This window comes from Bubalus kerabau, chromosome 5 (genome assembly GCF_029407905.1).
Source record: "Bubalus kerabau isolate K-KA32 ecotype Philippines breed swamp buffalo chromosome 5, PCC_UOA_SB_1v2, whole genome shotgun sequence".
In the NCBI taxonomy this organism is placed as follows: domain Eukaryota; kingdom Metazoa; phylum Chordata; class Mammalia; order Artiodactyla; family Bovidae; genus Bubalus; species Bubalus kerabau.
Window position 1 is genome coordinate 29177881 of NC_073628.1, and position 22378 is coordinate 29200258.

Consider the following 22378-nt stretch of genomic DNA (forward strand, 5'->3'; position numbering starts at 1 on the left):
TTTAGAACACTGAATATTTTTATTTGAGCCACTACCATTATTTTTAAAAGTTGGCAGTAACTGAGTTACACAAAATGAATAAAATGTGAAAATGACATTTTATCTGAGCTGAAAATTCAAACTTAGGTTGTAGTTTCAAGTGAACTACATCTAAGTGTTTCTAATACCTGCTGCTGCTGCTGCTAAGTCGCGTCAGTCGTTTTGGACTCTGTGCGACCCTATAGATGGAAGCCCACCAGGCTCCCCCGTCCCTGGGATTCTCCAGGCAAGAACACTGGAGTGGGTTCCCATTTCCTTCTCCAATGCATGAAAGTGAAAAGTGAAAGTGAAGTCGCTCAGTCGTGCCCGACTCTTAGTGACCCCATGGACTGCAGCCTACCAGGCTGCTCTGTCCATGGGATTTTCCAGGCAAGAGTACTGGAGTGGGTTGCCATTGCCTTCTCCGATATAATTCACCACATGAGGTCAATTTTGTGTGCTAAATTATGATATAGCAATTAAAGCTCTATTTGACTACTACTGCTATAGTATGGTCGGAGAAGGCAATGGCAACCCACTGCAGTGTTCTTGCCTGGAGAATCCCAGGGACGGCGGAGCCTGGTGGGCTGCCGTCTATGGGGTCACGCAGATCAGACACGACTGAAGCGACTTAGCAGCAGCAGCAACTATAGTGTGGTAAATTAGAACACATCTGTATTTTAATTATTTAAATGTATTCCTGGAACAGAGATTTTTAAAATCATCTAGAAAATATTTAGGGAACCTCCATTAAAAATAGCTGTCAATTATCAGTGCAAAAACAAAGGCAAATTAAGAATCATCTGTGACTATATAAGTGAGGGGCTGGCAAACTCTGGGCCCTTGAATCAAATCTGGCCATCTGCCTATTTCATTGGAACACAGCCATGCACATTCATTTATATATTCTCTGTTGCTGAAGAAAATGACAGAACTGAGTAGTTCCAACAAAGATACAAGACCAAAAATATAATCATCTTGCCTCTAAAAAAAGTTTGCCAGTGTCTGGTGTAAATGATGACTAAACACTGGTATGAATTTTAGAATATCTGTTTCCATTTTTTTTCCAGGCAATTTCCAGAATTTAATAGTTTTCATTGAATCTGTATATTTTCATACTTTGTTGCAGATCCATTAGCATAGATGGCTCATCCTAAAAATGTGTTTTACAACTACAATCATTAAGACTCAGTATTTTCTTTTCATTTCAGTTCAGATAAATTTAATCTGTACTAACTTGACAAAATATTATTGAGATTTAGTAGCACAACTGAAACTACTGCCAAATCCTATCAATAAGAGGCTTATTTCCTATGAAATAATTGATGACTTTTTTTTATTAAAAATGGAATACTTTATGCATAAAGTACTATACTAAGCTCTGCTGGGGAAATAAAAAGATGAACAGACTAGTTTTTACTTTAAAGATCACCAGTATGTGGTCCTTTAGAAGGTGCTAGCAATCTTTAATCCACGAGGGGATCCTATTGAAATAAATTACTGCCTGAAATATCTTCTCCAGCCAGAAATTGAAAAACGTTATTTTTAAAAGTGTGGTGAATCTCCTGATGGAAAGTGTTTAAATCTTGTGCTCTGATTTACAGTGTGAAATGGATGTCCATTTAATGAACCAAAAAGTGTTTGACAAACATATCTCCTTACAGATTATAACCATTGTCTGCAACTGTAACACACACATTGGTAAGGAACAATGGTAAATGCATAAGCAATTATGTAGCTACCCTTCAGTTTTCAATATTGTAAAAGCACTGTGATTCAGGAGAGTAGAATATGGAGATGAAAGTCCTATATATTAACAAGACACATCTATTAAACATAAATTTTGCTTCATTTCCTTCTAGGTTGCATATGAAATATATGTATATACATATATCATGTTGTATATAGGTACCATAATCTACATATACTTATATGCAATTGATGTATATTAATACACTATGTATTCGTATACAATGTGTATATTTAGTCTCAGAGCTTCCCCTCTTCTGAGCTTTCTAGCGCTACACTAATTGTCACTGTTAAGGACTTAATACACATTTTCCTTGTATTATGCAATAGGCTAAGCTGTATACAATTATTTTCTAGCATTCAGCCTAGAGCCTTGCATAGGGTACTTTTTCTATTAATTCTTTTAAATTCATAATCTTTTATAGCATCAAAAGTTTTCATGGTGTGGTGAAAACAACCTACTCTAGTGGCTTTCAGATGTTCTTAAGCAATAAGACGGGTTCAAAAATAAAATTTATTCAGTGCTTTACTATAAAAAGCAGATAAAAGACGACTATCTCTGCTTGGAACAAAGGTTGGAGAACTAGAATACCTTCATATATCCCACCACAACTCACAGACATCAACAGAGCACAGCTTGAAAGCCACTGATCAAACTTGTCACCTTCACTTCTGCAAATGAAACCAACACTCAGATATTAGGTAGATTGCCCGGAGTTCATAATTAACTTGTCATAGACTTAGAACCACCACCCAATCCATCCCAGTTTTCTCTCTGCCATCATCATAATGATTTCAAATGATTTTTTTTTTTTCAAATTTCAATTTCAAGTGAGCTTTTCTTATTCCTTCCAAATGGATGACACAAAGCAGTCATAAGTTCAGGCCAAGATAGTGGAGTAAGAAGATCCTGAGCTCATCGGCTCTCATAGCCACAACTATTGAGGAGAAAGACCAGAATATAATAGAAAAGATCTTCTACAACTGAAGATATAAAGAAAGAACCATAATGAGATGAGTGGGAGGGATGGAGTTATGATATTGTCAAGACCCATAAGTACAGGTGCTGCTGCTGCTGCTGCTAAGTCACTTCAGTCGTGTCCGATTCTGTGCGACCCCATAGACGGCAGCCCACCAGGCTCCCCCGTCCCTGGGATTCTCCAGGCAAGAAGTGGGTTGCCATTTCCTTCTCCAATGCATGAAACTGAAAAGTGAAAGTGAAGTCGCTCAGTTGTGTCTAACTCTTTGCGACCCCATGGTCTGCAGCCTGCCAGGCTCCTCCATCCAAGGGATTTTCCAGGCAAGAGTACTGGAGTGGGCTGCCATTGAGTGACCCACAAATGGGAGAATAATTGCAACTGCAAAGATTCTCCTTAAGAAGCAATGAATCTGAACCCTACATCAGGGTCCTCCGGCTTTGAGTCTTATACCAAGAAAAGGAGCCCCCAGAACATTTGAAGGGCATCAGGACTTTCTTTCAGAAGACCCAGATGCCTATGGGAAATAGAGACTCCAGTCTTAAATGTTGCACACAAAGTCTCACACACTCCAGGACCCAAGGCAGAGACCTGAGTCACATCTACCTGCTGATCTTGGAGAGTCTCCTAGACAGGAGGCAACTGGAACTCACCCTAGGGATAGCGATACTGGTGGGAGTCATTTATTGGAAACTGTTCTACCACACGGACACAGATGGTGGCAAGTGCCATTTTGCCAATCCTCTCTCTAGCTTATTAGCACTGAGAGCTTTCCCTACTTACTAACCTGTAGGCCCAAGTACTAGGATGCCTCAGGCCAAGCAATTAGCCAGGTGGGGGAAAAGCCATACCCACTAGTAGGCAAGTTGCCTTAAGACCTCCTGAGCACACAGCCACCCCAGGACATGACCTTGTCCACCAACGGGACCAAGCTCCAAATACCAGCAGACAGGAACTAGCCCAGGAAACCCTCAGGGCTCTGCAGCAAGAGACCCCAGAATCCAACTCTGCCCACCAATGAGTAGGCACCAGCCCCAGGACCACCAGCCCTAGACCCACCCACCATCAGGCTGATACACCAGTTCCAGGACCCTGAGGACTCTACTACTAGAAACCCTGAGACTCAGGTCCACCTAACCAGTGGGGAGACAACAGCCCCGGAGCCACCATGACCTCCCAGTCTACAGTAGCAGAAAATCGCCCTCCTACCAGCTAGACATCACCAGCCCTAGGAAACTCTCAGCTCTGGTCCTACTCACCAACAGGCCAACACCAGTTCTGAGACATCCTGAGCCTCTCAGCTAGCTGTCATGGGATCTCATCCCTTCCATCAGTGGGCCGACATAAAATTGGGACCCTGAAGCCAAATGTATAAACACCTGGCCCTGACCACCAGCGGACCAATAGGACACCCAGGGCTCTGCACCCAAAGACTGGAGAAGTTCTACCCACCAGTGGGTGGCCATCAGTCCCAGATCCCCCTGACCTTGAAACCTTCCCAGTAGCAGATGGACATGAGCCCTGGGATCACTGTAGCCCCATAGCCTGTCTTGTCAGGACCCAGAAAATATACCCTAAGGCCTGCGTCAGCCCCAGGACACCAAGGGCTCTGGTCCTGCCCACCAGGCCAATGCCAACTCTGAGATACCTTTATCTCAGCCAGCTGCCCTGGGATCCAGCCCCACTCACTAGTAGGTCAGCACTAGCTTTGGGATGCCTAGGAAACTGCAGCCAGCCATGTCAAGAAACAATACCTACGAGCAGGCCAACACGAGACCATGGAATCCTGGCCCCACAGCCTCCCAACCCCAGAACCTACCAGATATATAGAAATAAACACAGAAAATTCAGCAAAAAAAAAAAAAAAAAAAAAATAGTGAAAGGAACATGTTACAAATGAAGGAATGAGATAACACCCCAGAAGAACAAAGAGAAGTGGTGATAGGCAATTAACCCAATAAAGAGATCAAGGTAATGATTGTAAATATGATCATAGAACTTAAGAGAAAATGGATGAACACACTGAGATGTTTATCAAAGAAGTAAGAAAGTACAAAAGGGAGCTGATGAATACAATAACTGAAATAAAAAATGCACTTGCAGGAATGAATAGTAGATTAGAACAGGGGTCTCCAACCTCCAAAGTAATGCCTGATGAAGTGAAGTGGAGTTGATGTAATAATAATAGAAGTAAAGTGCACAATGAATATAATGTGCTTAAATCATTCTGAAACCATTCCTCTTATTTGGTCTATGGAAAAACTGTCTTCTATGAAACCAGTTTCTGGGGCCACAAAGGTTGGGGACTGCTGGATTGCAAGATACAGAAAAACAGATCAATGAACTGTAAGGCAGAGTAATGGAAACCACTGAATCTGACTAAAAAATAAAAAAGGAATAAAAACTGATGAGAACATTTTTTAAAAACCTTTTTGGCAACATCACATGGATCACAGTCTTGTCTAACTCAATGAAACTACAAGCCATGCCATGTAGGATCACCCAAGATGGACGGGACATGGTGAAGAGTTCGGACAAAATGTGGTCCACTGGAGAAGGGAATGGCAAATCATTTCAGGATTCTTGCCTTGAGAACACCATGAACAGTATGAAAAGGCAAAAAGATATAGCACTGAAAGATGAACAGGTTGGTAGGTGCCAACATGCTACTGGAGAAGAGTATAGAAATAACTCCAGAAGCAATGAAAAGGCTGAACCAACGCAGGAACAGTGCCCATTTGTGCATGTGTCTGGTGATGAAAGTAAAGTCTGATGTTATAAATAACAATATTGGAATGTTAGGTCCATAAATCAAGGTAAATCAGAAGTGGTCAAACAGGGGACAGCAAGTATGAATATCAACATTTTAGGATCATTGAACTAAAATGGATGGGAATTGGTGAGTTTTATTTCAATGATCATTCTATCTATTATTACTTTGGGCAAGAATTCCTTAGAAGGAATGAAGTAGCCCTCATAGTCCACAAAAGAGTCCAAAATGGGTGCAGTCTCAAAAATGACAAAATGATTTCTGTTTGTTACCAAGTCAAATCATTTACTTGGATCACAGTAATCCAACTGTATGCCCCAACCACAAATGTCAAAGAAGCTGAAGTGAATGATTCCATGAAGACATACAAGACCTTCTGATGCTGCTGCTGCTGCTAAATTGCTTCAGTCGTGTCCGACTCTGTGTGACCCCATAGATGGCAGCCTACCAGGTTCCCCCTTCCCTGGAATTCTCCAGGCAAGAACACTGGAGTGGGTTGCCAAAGACCTTCTAGAAGAGCAAAAAAAAAGATGTCCTATTCATTAAAGGTATTTTCATTCATACCTGATGCGAAGAGCTGACTTACTTGAAAAGACCCTGATGTTGGGAAAGATTGAAGGCAGGAGGAGAAGAGGCCAACAGAGGATGAGATGGTTGGATGGCATCACCGACTCAATGGACATGGGTTTGGGTAAACTCCAGGAGTTGGTGATGGATAGGGAGGCCTGGCATGCTGCGGTTCATGGGGTCGCAAAGAGTCGGACATGACTGAGCAACTGAACTGAACTGAAGGGGACATTTCATACAAAGATAGCATAGTAAGGACAGAAATGGTATGGACTTAACAGAAGCAGAAGATATTAAGAAGAGGTGGCAAGAAGACACAGAGGAACTATACAAAAAGATCTTAATGACCTGGAAACCACAATGGTATGATCACTCACCTAGAGCCAGACATCCTAGAGTGCAAAGTTGAGTGGGCCTTAGGAAGCACCACTACTAACAAAGCTAGTGAGGGTGATGGAATTCCAACTGAACTATTTCAAATCCTAAAAGATGATGCTGTGAAAGTGCTGCACTAGGTATGCCAGCAAATTTGGAAAACTCAGCAGTGGCCACAGGACTGGAAAAAGTCAGTTTTCATTCCAATCCCCAAGAAAGGCAATGCCAAAGAATGCTCAAAGTACTGTGCAATTGCACTCATTTCACATTCTAGCAAAGTAATGTTCAAAATCCTTCAGGCTACGCTTCAACAGCATGTGAACTGAGAACATCTAGATGCACAAGCTGGATTTAGAAAGGCAAAGAAACCAGAGATAAAATTGCCAACATCCACTGGATCATAGAATAGGCAAGAGAATTCCAGAAAAACATCTACTTCTGCTTCATTGACTGACTACACCAAAGCCTTTGACTGTGTGCATCACAACAAACTGGAAAATTCTTAAAGAATTAAAAATTCTTAGAGAGATGTGAGTACCAGACCATCTTACCGGCCCTCTGAGAAACCTATATGCAGGTCAAGGAGCAACAGTTAGAACCCGGACATGGAAAAATGGACTGATTCAAAATTGGGAAACGAGTACATCAAGGATGTATATTGTCATATTGAATATGTATAATTTCACCCTGTTTATTTAATTTAAATGCAGAGTACATCACGTGAAATTTCAGGTTAGATGAAGCACAAGCTGGAATCAAGATTGCTGAAAGAAATACCAATAACCTCAGATATGCAGATGACACCACCCTTATGGCAGAAAGTGAAGAGGAGCGAAAGAGCCTCTTGATGAAGGTGAAAGAACAGAGTGAAAAAGTTGGCTTAAAACTCAACATTCAGAAAACTAAGATCATGGCATCCTGTCCCATAACTTCATGGCAAACAGATGGGCCAACAATGGAAACAGTGAGAGACTTTATTTTCTTGGGCTCCAAAATCACTGCAGATGGTGACTGCAGCCATGAAATTAAAACACACTTGGAAGGAAAGCTATGACAAACATAGACAGCATTTTAAAACCTGAGACATTACTTTGCCAACAAAGTTCTATATATTCAAAGCTATAGTTTTTCTAGTAGTCATGTATGGATGTGATAGTTTGACCATAAAGAAGGCTGAGCACTGAAGAATCAATGTTTTCCAACTGTGGTGTTGGACAAGATCCTTGAGAGTTACTTGTACAGCAATGAGATCAAACCAGTCAATCCTAAAGGAAATCAACCCTGAATATTCACTGATATTGAAGCTGAAGTTCTAATACTTTGGCCACCTGATGCAAAGAGCCAACTCATTGGAAAGACTCTAATGCTGAAAAATATTGAAGGCAGGAGGAGAAGGGGATGACAGAGGATGAGATGGATGGATGGCATCATCCATCCAATGGACTCAATGGACATGAGTTTGAGAAAACTCTGGGAGATGGTGAAGGTAGAAACTCTGGCATGCTGTAGTCCATGGGGTCACAAAGTGTCAGACACAACTGAGCAACTGAATCACAACAACAAATGACAACATCAAACATACTAATATTTGCATTATAGAGGTCCCAGAAGGAGAAGAGAGTAAAGGGGTAGATAACATATTTGAAGCCATTTTAGCTGAAAACTTTCCTTACCTTGGAAAGGTGAGGTCCTTTCCAAGACATGCAGGTCCAGGAAGCACAAAAAATTCCAAGTAGGATCAAGACATAGAGGGCCACCCCCAGATACCCCATAATTAAAATGTCAAAAAAATAAAGAGACTATGAAAAGCAGAAAGGGAAAAGCAACAAGTTACACTAAAGGAACTCCCATCAGGCTATCTGCTGATTTTTCAGCAGAAACTCTGCAGGCCAAAAGGGAGTGTCATGATAAACTTAATGTGATAAAAGGGAAAATCTATGACCAAGAATATTCTACCCAGAAATGCTTTCATTCATATTTCATGGAAAGGTAGAAAACTTTACAGACAAGAATATGATGAAGATGACAGAGTTGTAGAACATGAAGCTTACCCCTTCCCACTATCAAAAATACATCTACATGTTGAACAATTCTCACAGAATATCTACCAAACATTTGCAGAAGACCTCAGACTGCTGAGAGGGAAAGAAAATCTCCACATAACTAGGTATAACAGAAGAAAAACAAGCAAAAAAAAGAAAAAGATTTCAGGATGATACCTGTGATCCTGGGAGGGAGGGAGCTGTGAAAGAGGAAAGTTTCTTGCACCCTGGGAAGCCCCTCCACCAGTGAGAAGATTGGCCAGGACAAGAAAAGAGCCTTAGAGAAGAATATAGAAACTGGTTTACAGCAGCCAGACTGGAGGGAAAACTGCACAGACGGTCAGTGCTGCTCTCCTGCACTCCCTAGCTTGAGACTCATGTCCTCTAGTGCAGACAAGTTCTGGGTGTTGGAACTCAGGATTTGGAGATCCAACACAAGGAGAGGACTGGGATTGGATGTACAGAAACAGCAAGGTAGGCTGGAATCTGGTGTGATTGCAACGGAGGGTGTACATGGAGAAAGCCCAGGTTGTCTTACAGGTCAGGTGCCATTGTTTGGGTCGGGGGAGGTGCATGAAGGGAGGGGTGGGACCTGCCACTGTAGCCTTTGTCCATGTCCATGTGTTCACAGAAGGCAGGACACCTTCTGCACAGGTTTAATGAGTTATTCTGAACTGTCACCATTCACTTGAACTCCAGGAGTGGATTCTACACTTGTCAACATATACGGACTTCATCAACACATATGCATCTAATGCAGGAGCACCCAAATATATAAAACAAATACTAACAGACATAAATGGAGAAATTGAGAGGAAAAGGATAATAGTAAGAGACTTTAACACCCCAACCACATCAATGCACAGATCTTCTAGACAGAAAATCAGTTGAGCAAAAGAGATCTTAAATTATACCACAGAACAGTTAGACTTAATTGACCTTTTCAGGGCACTACATCCAAAAAACACACAATACACATCCAAAAAATACACAATACACATTCTTCTCAAATGCAAATGAAATATTCTCTAGGACTGACTAGTGCACAAAATAAGACTCAACAAATTTAAGAGTATAGAAATTATCTCAAGTATCTTTTCTGTCCATATAGCATGAAATTAGAAATTAACCACAAAAAATTAAATGCAGGAAAAAAATGATTACATGGAGACTAAATAATATCCAATGGGTCAATGATGAAATCAGAATTTTTTTTTTAATCCCTTGAGACAAATGAAAGTAAAAGCACAACCACAGAAAATCTGTGAGATGCAGTAGAAGCAGTTCTTAGAGGGAAGTTCACAGTGATACAGGCTTTCCTCTTAAAAACAAGAAAAATCTCAAATAAAAAACCTAACCTATCACTTAAAAGAATTAGAAAAAGAAGAACAAATAAAACCTAAAGTCATCAGAAGAAAGGAAATAATAAAGGTCAGAGAGGAAATAAATAAAATGGATATTTAAAAAAATATATAGAAAAATCAGTAAAACCAATAGCTGGTTCTTTGAAAGGATAAACAAGATTGACAAAAACCTCTGGCCATGTTCACTAAGAAAAAGAGAGAACCCAAGTAAGCAAAATGAAAAGGAGAGAGAACAACTGTTGCTGGAAAAATACAAAGAAACCTAAGGAAATAGTATGAGCAATTATATGCCAACAAATCTGACAACCTTGAAGAAATGGACAAGTTTCTATAAACACAAAGCCCATCAAAACTGAATCCAGAAGAAATAGATAATTTGAACAGACTGATCAACAGAAGTGAAGTAGAATATGTAGCTTAATAAACTTCTTACAAACAAAAATCCAGGACCAAGTGGCTTCACAGGCAAATTCTACTAAACATACAAATAGCTACTATCACCCTGATACAAAAACCAAAACAAAGACACTACCAATAAAGAAAATTACAGGCCAATATCTTTGGTGAATATAAATGCAAAAAAATTGAAGAACATATTAGCAAAACACATCCGACCACACATAAAAAATGTTGATATATCACAACCAAGTGGGATTCATCCCAAGTTCACAAGGATGATTTAACATACACAGTGTGATAAGCCACATAAACAAAAGACAAAAACCACATGATCATCTCAATCACTTGACAACATTCAACATCCATTCATGATAAAATCTAACTAAAGTGGGTATAGGGGGGATATCTCAATACAACAGAAGCTATTTATGACAAACCCACAGCCAATATAATATTAAATGTTGAAAAGCTGAAAGCCCTATCACTAAAACCTGGAACAGACAAGGATGTCTACCGTCACCTCTTCTATTCCATCCAGTATATGCACAGCAATCAGACAAAGAAATAAAAGGTAAAATATGATGTCAAAGATGTCACACACCAAAATCGAATACTACAGGCCACCAATTAGCAAACTCAGCATTAACATTAACAAGCTCAAATTCAACAATACATTAAAAGAATCATACATGATGATTAGGTGTGACTCATCCCAGAGATTGGAGGGGGCAATGGCAACCCCCTCCAGTATTCTTGCCTGGAGAATCCCAGGAACAGAGAAGTCTGGCAGGCTATGGTCTATGGGGTCACAAAGAGCTGGACACAGCTGAGTGACTGAGCACATATGCATGCAGGCAAGGATGGTTCAATACCCACAAATCAATGTGATATACCATATTAACAAATTTTAAAATAAGACATATATGATTATCCTAGTAAATACTGAAAAAGCTTTTTACAAAATTCAATATCCATTTATGATAAAAACTGACCACAAGGTATATATTAAGGGAATATACCTCAACATAATAAACATCATTTTTGATAAGCCCACAAGTAATATCATACTAAATGGTGGAACCCTGATAGCATTTTCTCTAAGATAAGGGACAATACACAGATGCCCAATCTTACCACTTTCATTCAACACAGTACTGGAAGTCCTAGCTACAGCAATCAGGAAAGAAAAAGAAATAATAGCAATCCAAATTGAAGAAGTAAAACTGTCATGTTACTATAGTAGAAAATCCTAAAGAGGCCACAAAAATTTTGTTCGAGCTCACAAATGAGCTTTTTTTTTTTTGGTAAAGTTTGAGGGCACAAAATTAATATAAAGTAATATGTTCCATTTCTACACAATAACAATGAACTATCAGAAAGAGAATTTAACAATTCCATTTACCATTGCATTAGTTCAGTTCAGTTCAGTTGCTCAGTCATGTCCGACTCTTTGTGACCCCATGAATCGCAGCACGCCAGGCCTCCCTGTCCATCACCAACTCCCGGAGTTCACTCAGATTCACATCCATCGAGTCAGTGATGCCATCCAGCCATCTCATCCTCTGTCGTCCCCTTCTCCTCCTGCCCCCAATCCCTCCCAGCATCAGAGTCTTTTCCAATGAGTCAACTCTTTGCATGAGGTGGCCAAAGTACCATTGCATAAAAAATACATAAGTATATATCTAATTAAGGAGGTAAAAAGTTTGTACCAGAAAAACTATAAGATACTGATAAAATAAATTGAGGATGACACAGATGGAATGATATACTGTGTTCATGGAATGGAAGAATTGATATTGTTAAAATGTCCATACTACTAAGGCAGTCTACAATTCTCTCCCTATCAAAATATTTCAAGACATTTCACAGAACTGGAAAAAATGATCTCAAAATTGATTTGGAACTACAAAAGACCCTGTCTAGCCAAGGCCCTTTTGTGAAAAAAAGTACAGAGCTGGAGATGTGCTCCCCAACTTTAGACTATAGTACAACGCTACAGTAATCAAAAGGAGCATAGTAGTGGCACAAAAACAGACACATAGGTCAATGGAGCAGAATAGAGATCCCAGAAATAACCCCATGCATTTATGATTACTCCATGACAAAGGAGGCAAGAATATACAATGGGGAAAAGAGTCTTTTCAATAAGCTGTGCTGGGAAAACAAGATAGCCACATGTAAAATAATGATATTACAGCATTTCCTCACAACATATACAAAAATAAACTAAAAAATGTATTAAAGACCTAAATGAAAGACCTAAAAATCATAAAACTCTTAGAAGAAACCACAGGCAAAGCATTGTTTAGCATAAATTTTGGCAATTTTTTTTTGTACTGTCCCTCAGACAAAGAAAACAAAAGTAAAAACAAATTAAAGGAAAAAAAACCACAAATGTGGCCCAATTAAACATAGCTTTTGGTACTCAAAGGAAACCACTGACAAACGAAAAAGCAGACTACTGAATGGGAGAAAATATTTGCAAACAATATGACCCATAAGGGGTTAACAAACAAGCTATAAAATAGAAAGAGCTTATATAACTCAATATCAGAAAAACAAACACCCTGAATAAAAAATGGGCAGAAGATCTGAGAAGACATTTCTCCAAAGAAGATATACAGATTGTTAACAGACACGTGAAAAGATGCTCAACATGGATAATCAGAGAAATACAGATCAAACCAAAAATGAGATGTCATTTCACATCTGTCAGAATGAGTACTGTCAAATAGACCACAAATAACAAATGATGACGATGTGGAGAAAGTGGGACGTTTGTACATTGTTGGTAGAAATGCATGGCATATTCAGAGATAAATTCAGAAAACATTTCTCAAAACCCAAGTCTTTACATCAGTTTGCTGCATCTGTTCTATCCTCATTTGATTGTTTGGTTTTTCTAAGTTGGAACCATAATCAGTTTTGTCATTCATAACTGTGATGTCATCTTATGTTATAGCCTCAAATGGGGATGATCGAACACTGAGGAAGATCTCCTTGATTAATCTGAGAATATAACCACTGCCACCACCATCACTATGACAACACTAGATTGTAGCGACCAACTCTCTAAGAGAGTGCCATAATGGAATGAAAAGATTTTGAGGAGAAATGTGGCAAATTATCAGAAAATGATAGTTAACTAATTTACAGCAGCTTTTCAATAGCTGAATTTTTGGAAAAAATGAAATTTATTATTGAGAAGGGAAATAAATATTTCATGAAACAAGACACCAAATAGAAATATTTAAAAACATATAAAGCCTTCCCTAGAGGCTCAGATGGTAAAGACTCTGCCTGCAATGCAGGAGACCCAGATCAATCCCTGGGTCGGGAAGATCTTCTGAAGAATGGAATGGCTATCCACTCCAGTATTTTTGCCTGGAGAATTCCATGGACAAAGCAGCCTGGCAGGCTACAGTCAATGGGTTGCAAAGAGTTGGACATGACTGAGCAACCAACACTAAGCACATATAAATGCAAATTAACACAGAGTTATTTGCAGTTGGTGTGCCAATCTCATGTGATAAAAATATTCAACTTTAAAAGGGACATCTACACACTTTCATAGTAATTTAGCACTACTGTTTTAGGAAAGTAGAGAACCAAATAAAGATAGAGATGGGACATGGGAATGCTACTTTTATACGCAAAACTAAAATATCTTTTGATCAAAAACATCAAGCAGTAAATTCAGCAGCTCAAGAAACTTTAAATATTTTAAAGAAAATAGAACAAGCTTCCAGTCCAAGATGGCTGAGTAGAAGGATGTGCACTCATCTCCTCCTATGAAAGCAACAAATTTACAACTAGCTGTTGAACAATCATGGACAGGAGGATACTGGAACCTACCAAAAAAGATTACCCCATTTCCAAAGACAAAGAAGCCTCAGCAAGATGGTAGGAGGGACACAATCACAATAAAATCAAATCCTATATCCACCAGGTGGGTGACCCACAAACTGGAAAACAATAATACCAAAGAAGTTCTTCCACTGTTGTGAAGGTTCTGAACCTCATGTCAGGCTTCCCAACCTGGGGGTCTGACAGAGGGACTGGGAATCCCCAGGGAATCTGACCTTGAAGCCCAGTGGGATTTGATTATTAGACTTCCACAGGACTGGGGGAATGAGACTCCAGTCTTGGAGGGCACAAACAAAATCTTGCATGCACCAAGTCTCAGAGGAAAGGACTAGTGACCCCTCAGGACACTGAAATGAAATACCCACTAGTGTTGGAGGGTATCCTGTGGATGTGTGGGTCAGCCGGAGCTTACCACAAGGACAGGGCACTGGCAGCAGTAGGCTGGGAAGGTCCCCTTTGGCGTAAACCCTCTTGGAGGTCACCATAGACTACCATAGACTCCAAGGCTATATCACTTCAGGTCTAACAACTGACAGGGAGGAGTTCAACTCCACCCATCAACAGACAATTGGACCAAACTTTTACAGGGCAAGGCCATCCCCACCAGAGCAAGACCCAGTTTTTCCCACCACCAGTCCCTCCCATGTAAGTTTAAGGGCTTACACAAGGCTTTTAGACTGCTCCATCAGAGGGCAGACAGAAAAAGCAAGAAGAACACAGTCCACCACATTATGGAAAGTTAATAAGCATGAAAAAGTAGAAAGTTATGTTGCAGATGAAGGGACAAGATAAAATCCCAGAAAAACAACTAAATGAAGCAACCTTCCAGAAAAAGACTTCAGAATAATGATAGTGAAGATGATTCAGCATCTCAGAAAAAGGCTGGAGGCAAAGATTTAGAAAATGCAAGAAATGTTCACCAAAGACCTACAAGAACTGAAGAACAAACAGAGATGAATAATACATTAGAAGGAATCAACAGCAGAATGACTGAGGTAGAAAACAGATAAATGAACTGGAGGACATGGTGGCAATGGTGGAAATCACTGCCACGAAACAGAATATAGAAATAAGAATGAAAAGAAATAAAGACAGCCTAAGAGACCTTTGGGACAGCATTAAATGCACAAATATTCACATTATAGGGGTCCCAGAAGGAGAAGAGAGAAAGGATCTGAGAAAATATTTGAAGATATAATAGCTGAAAACTTCCTAAACATGGGAAAGAAAATAGTCAACCAAGCCCAGAAGCACACAGAGTCCCAGGAAGGATAAACCCAAAGAGGAACACACCAAGACACAGGAATCAAACTGACAAAAATTAAAGACAGAGATAAAATATTCAAAGCAACAGGGGAAAAACAACAAATAACATACAAGGGAGTTCCCATCAGGCTATCAGATGATTTCTCAACAGGAACTCTACAAGCCAGAAGGGAATGGCACGATATACTTAAGTGATGAAAGGGAAGAACTTACATCCAAGAATACTCTACCCAGCTAGACTTTCCTTCAGATTTGATGGAGAAATCAAAAGCTTTCCAGATAAGCAAAAGTTAAGAGAATTCAGCACCACCAAATCAGCTTTACAACAAATGTTAAAGGAACCTCTCTAGGCAGGAAACAAGAGAAAGAAATGACCTACCTACAGAAAACAAACTGAGAACTATTAAGTAAATGACAGTAAGCTCATACATATTGATAATTACCTTAAATGTAAATGGATTAACTGCACCAACCAAAAGACACAGCCTGGCTGAGCAGATGAAAACATGTGAATGCAAAGTGTGCATGCTGATATTTCTATTGATTAGTTCAATTCTACTGGAACTGAAACACTTGCTTAAACTAGTGAAACATCAGCCTCCTCTCTTTTAGAAAGCATCATCAGTCACCATAAATAATTTCATTTCTGAAACAAATGATGTGTTTATAGAAAGTATTAGTTTAGAAAGCTTAAGATTACTCTTTATTAAAAGTGTTCATTGCCCAGGTAACAGATATGGATTAATTCACACAAGGGCACTGATGATGATTTGAATTTGTGCAAGTTTGGTGAAATAACAAGACAGCTTGACCCATGATCTTCCGTGTTTCAACCTTATTCTAATTCATGAGACAAAATGTAGCAGAGCAAGGAAGCCTAGGTAAGATAGGGCAGCCAACAGCTTATGACTTGTTGCCAGCCCCTTGAAGTATCGTCTATAGAAATGGAGAAAGGAAAACACAAAATATCTTATTAACAATAGCAGAGCACCTTAGTAGTTGCAGTACATCCGCAAAGGAATTGTTTGTCATTCATTTCTGCTATTCAGCAGATAAGACAAAGTGAATAAAGATAAAGCAGACTTGAAGATTTCGTAAATGAAGAAAGTAAAAAGACACTGCATATTATATTGAAGAATATCAGAATTAGAACTAGCCTTGTTTATTAGTCTCTTATGGATACTGTAACAAATAATGGCAAATCTGATGTCTTAAAACAATGGAAACTTATTTTCTCACAATTCTTAAGGTCAAAAGTCTGAAATCAAAGTGGGGCATTCTCTCTCCAGATGCTCTAAGGAAAAATCCCGCTTTGCTTTTTTCAGCTTCAGATGATTCTAGTTGGTCCTACATTTGTGGCTGCCTCACTCTGTGTTTATGTTACCTCCTTCTCTTCTCTGAATGTCTCTATTCTGTGTGTCTCTAATAAGGGCATTTGTCATTGCATTCAGAGTCCACCTAATAATATTGGATGACCTCCTCATCTTGAGACTCCTAACAATTATGTTTATAAAGTTACTGTTGTTTAGTCACCAAGTTGTTTTGTCCAACTCTTTTGTGATACCAAGTTCCTCTGTTCATGAGATTTCAAGCAAGAATATGGAAGTTGGTTGCCGTTTCCTTCTCCAGGGGATCTTCCTGACTTAAGGATTGAACCTGTGTTACTTGTATTGGCAGGTGGATTCTTTACCACTGAGCTACCAGGGAAGCCGATATTTATAAAGCCCCCCCCCCCTTTTTTTCCCCAATAAGATACTATTCACAGGTTCTGGGAATTAGAGTGTGGAATTTACTTTTTATGGAGCGGCTACAATTTTGTTTGTTATACCTTAATTGATTAGGAAGGCTAAAAATATATTGACTTAACCCCTTTATAAATTGAAAAGTTGTGATTCCAACTTTCTTTACAACTCACTTATGCACTAAGGTATCATACCATGTGATTCTCACTCCCTTATAGAGAAGATATTTTTCTACCATTACACAAATATCCCTAGATGAGAACTTCTACCTTCCAGAAATTTTCCAAAGAAACTTATATTTAAGGTCTTAAAGAATCAACATGCTGGATGAAATTAAGGAGGCAATTACAAAAATTAAGAAGGGAGTGATGAAGCCATTGTTGTTTCATTTTCATACAAAACATTTTATTCAACAGTCTTTGGACAGCACTTGGTGTCCATTCACAGTCAAACACGGACACTGCAAAAGTTCAGAAGTAGAAAGTATAGTTAAACACTCCCTTCTCTTTTTAAAAACACCTGACTATATAATAACAAAAAACAGCTAATCAGATATTTATCTGGAATTTCAAGTACACCCTAACATTTTCATCAATTCTGCTCTGAAAGTCAATTTCAGTTTTTTCCCTCATACTGGACAGTGTACCTGATGAAGCTTGAGACTAATGTTCTTTAAGCATTATGCATGAGTATGCATTGTAAATATCTCTTTGCCCACAAAAATAGAAAAAAAAAATTCCTATTATACCAAATGGCACTGTATCATATCAATTTCATCTCTTGATTGTGGAGTGGAGTTCATTAATTAAAATAATCATAGTTTATCACACATTCTTCCCTTCATTTCATTCAAATATATTTTGAAAGAATCCATCTCTGGACATTCTGTGCTCAGGAAGTAGACTCTAAGCTAAGAAACCCATTTCAATTATCAAATCAATATCTCATGGGCAACTCATTTGGGCTCTGTTTTTAGAGCTGAAGGAAGAGAAATTATATAGAATTAACACATTATCTGACAAAGACTGTACTAATCATTACACAAGACTGTACTAAGCATTACACATTGTACATTCATTACAATGAAACATTGTATCATTTCTTACTTGACATACTCCTAAAAGTTGGAGATAATGATGCCCATTTTACTGATGAGGAAATGGTAAAATGACCTTGCCTTAAAATAATCAGCTGTGAGTATAAATTCTACAATTGTAAAGCTAAAGCCATACAGAGTAGCTGAGAAATACTGAGAGTGAAGTGAAAGTGTCAGTTGCTCAAAGAGGAAGACTTAAAGTTGATTTGAAGAATAAGGAACAGGTAGACTTTCCCAGAAAAAAGGCAGGAAATGAAAGAACTAAGCTACCGAAGTGGCCAATGAGTGGAATATAGCATGAGTTAAGATTATACCAGATCATTTATGTCCAGCTGAGTGGTTTAGACTGAGTTGCACAAGACTGGAGCTCTGTATTGGTTCTTGTAGGTCAACCACTTTTACTGTGATTCTCAGTGGAACTTTGCTATCCTGCATTTGATAGAGTAACGTGTGCTTGGCATGGCTAAAGGACTCCTCTCACTCCAGGATTTTACTGCTGTTAATTTTCACTTTTATATTCTGGGTGATGTGGATAATTACATTCGGCTTCCTGCAACCATGTTGCTGCTGTTTTCCTGCAGACCTGTGACTCTTCATGTTTTCTTGCTAGTAGAGTTCCATCCTGAGCTGTGAAATGTATCCAGCTGTCCAGTCCCTGGCAGAAGGCTGTTCATCATCTACCTCTCTGCTCTGGATCTAGATGGTTTAATTACACTTCCTTTCCAGGGAGAGATTTATCTTCCAGTCACTTTACATAGCAATCATAGAAAATATGAAAACTCACTTGTGCTCTACAATGGACAAAACTAGTAAAATTGCCCTCGTTTGGAGCATGAAGAAAATGGAATATTTGAAAAACAAAATATGAGAGTGAAGCTGAGGAACTCAGATCAAGAAAAAAGGTTTTACCAGCATTTGTTAACAGCCAACTCAATGCACAATAAAAAAAAGTGAGACAGGGACACTATGAGGTGGGCTCAAAAGCAAATAAGTCAGTATATTTGTTTTAAGCTTTGGAGCACAACAAAAGATAGTGGAAATGGTGGTAACATCCTGAAACATACCCTCTTAAACACACACATATGTCTTGGTTCAAAAAACTCAGTATAAAGAGACCAACTCCATGGTTCATGCTTATTCTTTTGGTCATTCAAGAATTTATATTTACGCTAGGTGTTTATAGGTTATTTTATTGAATACCTATTTTGGACAATATCATTAAGGAAGATGAACACCACAAGGTACAGAAAAAGATGTTATAGGCATTTGGAGGAAAGCAACGTCACTTCCAGATGAAAGGCTACAACCACAGGACTACATGGATAAAACAACTTCTAAGGCTGGGCATTCATTTTTCTCATGTTAAGGAGAGAGACTCTGAGTTATTTTGAAGGAGCTCTAGGAAACAGGGTATGAATAGAGACTGGTTATGGTGTCAAAGCACAGTAGGAGTCAGCCCAATTCAGCATCCTGACCATCTGACAGAATAAGCAGGGCACAGTCAGCTCATTTGTAGGAGGGCAAGGGTCAGGAATGATAGAAAATGCAGAGAGAAATAAAGAGCATCAATTAAGATTTGACTATTTGCTCAGCCAGGTGCTGTAATATACATTTTAATATAAGAGGTGTCTAATGGAAGTGTTTGGGGATGATGTCTTGGAGCATGACTGTTTCCACAGGGAGGCATTTGAATGATGTTACCTGCGCATAGAGACTGGAGAACAAGGTGGCAAGCAGAAGAATGAGAACAAATTGTTTCTGTAGGAGAGAAGATAAAATGCAAAGAGCACATGTGTTGGAGCCAGATAGTCCTGCATTTGAATCCTATTTCCATTACTTTTGAGTTCAGTCAACTGTGAACTATTTGCCTAAATAGCAGAATCCTAGTTTATTTTAAAAGGAGTGAAGAGGGGAAATTGATGAATTTTTGTAAGATTAAGAGATACATTATGAAGTTCATAAACTTTCTAGATGCTTAGCGAATTATAGTTATTATTAGGAGAATCTTCTTTGATGATTTTCTCTTATTGACCCCTGCTGACGCCCTGTCTCTTCATGCTTCATCCTCTTAGACAAGTGCATAAATAGCTTGTCAGGGATTGGGTGATGCTTTTATTCATAGTTCAAAACATCCTAGCCATATTGATGAACCATCAAGAAAATACACAGCTTATCTGGTTTGTTTTACCCTTTCAAGAAGATGAATGAGTAACCTCAACATCTGAAGGTGCTTTGCAGGTAAAATTCTAAAAGAATGATGAACTGCTAACAAGCTGGGTAAATCCTACAACTGCTCAGCACTTGGATTCTGCTGTAGGCTGTGTAGGGAAGGGGAATGATGATAAAGGGATGTATTAGAGACAGGCAGTTGCAAACAAGTAGGTAATGATAGGAAATGATTACCTATTTGCTGAAGGACCAAAAATCCAAGTAAAGAACTGTCAAGTAATTTGAAGTCATTTGATCTGATAAATATTAGGCTGCTGAAAAAGCTGGGTACTGTTTCCCTTGGAAAACCTGAAACACTTAACCTTGAAAGTTACATGCAGCGTACCCTATTCCTCCATACAGTTATGAAATTGAGGGAATTTCTGAAGAAAACAATACATCTTGGTGGCACTTTTCCAATAATAAAGAATAAAAAGTGCTTGTAACACTACAGAGAAGGAAGACTGAGTAGATTGACTCAAATTTTCCATACTTGGGTGGCTTCAACATGCCTACCCCAGTTCCCACCATGTCCATGTTCATGAGAGATGTTAAGTGCTCTCTATTAGAGTTACCCAAACAAGTCAAATCAGTCAGTATTTACTGAGTGCCCAGACTTAACTATATTCCACGGAGATATTAAAACAAAAGCCAGGTGTTCCTCAAATAAAGCCTTGCTAAATGAGGTCCCAATGTGTGACTACAATAAGAGAGTTTTACCCACATTTTATTTTACCCACTTCCCAATCTCATTGTCTTAAGGCAAAGAATCAACAGATGATTGTTCTTTCCCAGGGATAGAATTAAATCGTGTATAAATACCATAATATTGCTTTGTAGGGAGAGAATTCTCACAGTATTAAAACAGCATATATGAGATGCTGTAATTACCCTTGCCAGATACTATTATCTAGATAATTTAAGGGAAAGATAATGAAAACAATTGCTTAAATTATTTAGATTGAAGCCCTGGGGTTAAAATTTTTGGAACACAGAGTTTGACTTGGTTTTCAGTGAAAAGTATTTACTATGCACCAACTGAGTTGATTAAGGAAGAAAAGAATGAAATAATACTTACCCTTGTCCTTGAGGAGTTTAAAATATATGAGGAGGGGAAATTGAAGAATTTTTGTAAGATTAAGAGATACGTTATGGAGTTCATAAACTTTCTAGCTGTTCAATGAATTTTAGTTATTATTAGGAGAATCTTCTTTGATGATTTAAAAGCACTGCTGCTAAAGGTTGTGATGGAGGTCACCATAAGGGGCAAAGAGAGTAAAAAGGAAGAGCACGTGACTCAGCCCTTTAGGGGAAAAGCTGTAGGGAAGAGTTCAAGAGGCCTGAATTGGGATGCTCAGTCACTTCAGTCATGTCTGACTCTTTGTGACCCCGTGGACTGTAACCTGCCAAGCTTCTCTATCTAGGGGATTTTCCCAGCAAGAATACTGAAGTGGGTTGCCTTTTCCTCCTCCAGGGGACCTTCCAGACCCAGAGATTGAACCCACATCTCCTGCATTTCAGGCAAATTCTTTACCACTGAGCTAGCTGGGAATTAAGAAAGAAGTATCCCAAAAACAAAACACAACAACACAGTAAATAGGGTTCCAGGAGATGAGAACAATAGAAGAAAATCAGAGAAGGGGCATGGTAGCACAGGTAGTTTCATACTACCTATAATTGTGAAATAGGAGATAATAGAAAATGGTAAGATGTTTGAAGAGGGAAGGAAAGCCAAGTTTTAGAGGTGTTTTGTTTTGTTTTGTTTTTTATGTCAATGTATGGAACAATCAGAAAATAGTCATGGAAAATGACTTGGCAACCCAATTTTGACATTGAAAATGAGGAAAAATATTTAAATGTTGACTTTTCAAGTAAAGTCCTGGTGCCTATGATAAATTCCTGGTCCATTAGCACTTGATACGGAGGTGGTAAGTACTC

At 38.9% G+C, this 22378-nt stretch overlaps 1 long non-coding RNA gene across 6 annotated transcripts in view; it reads right to left on the minus strand.

The window, feature by feature from the left end:
- The window catches only part of LOC129652598 (uncharacterized), a 100951-nt gene that overhangs the window by 57432 nt on the left and 21141 nt on the right, over nucleotides 1-22378 (minus strand). The gene's annotated exons all lie outside the window — the stretch shown is intronic.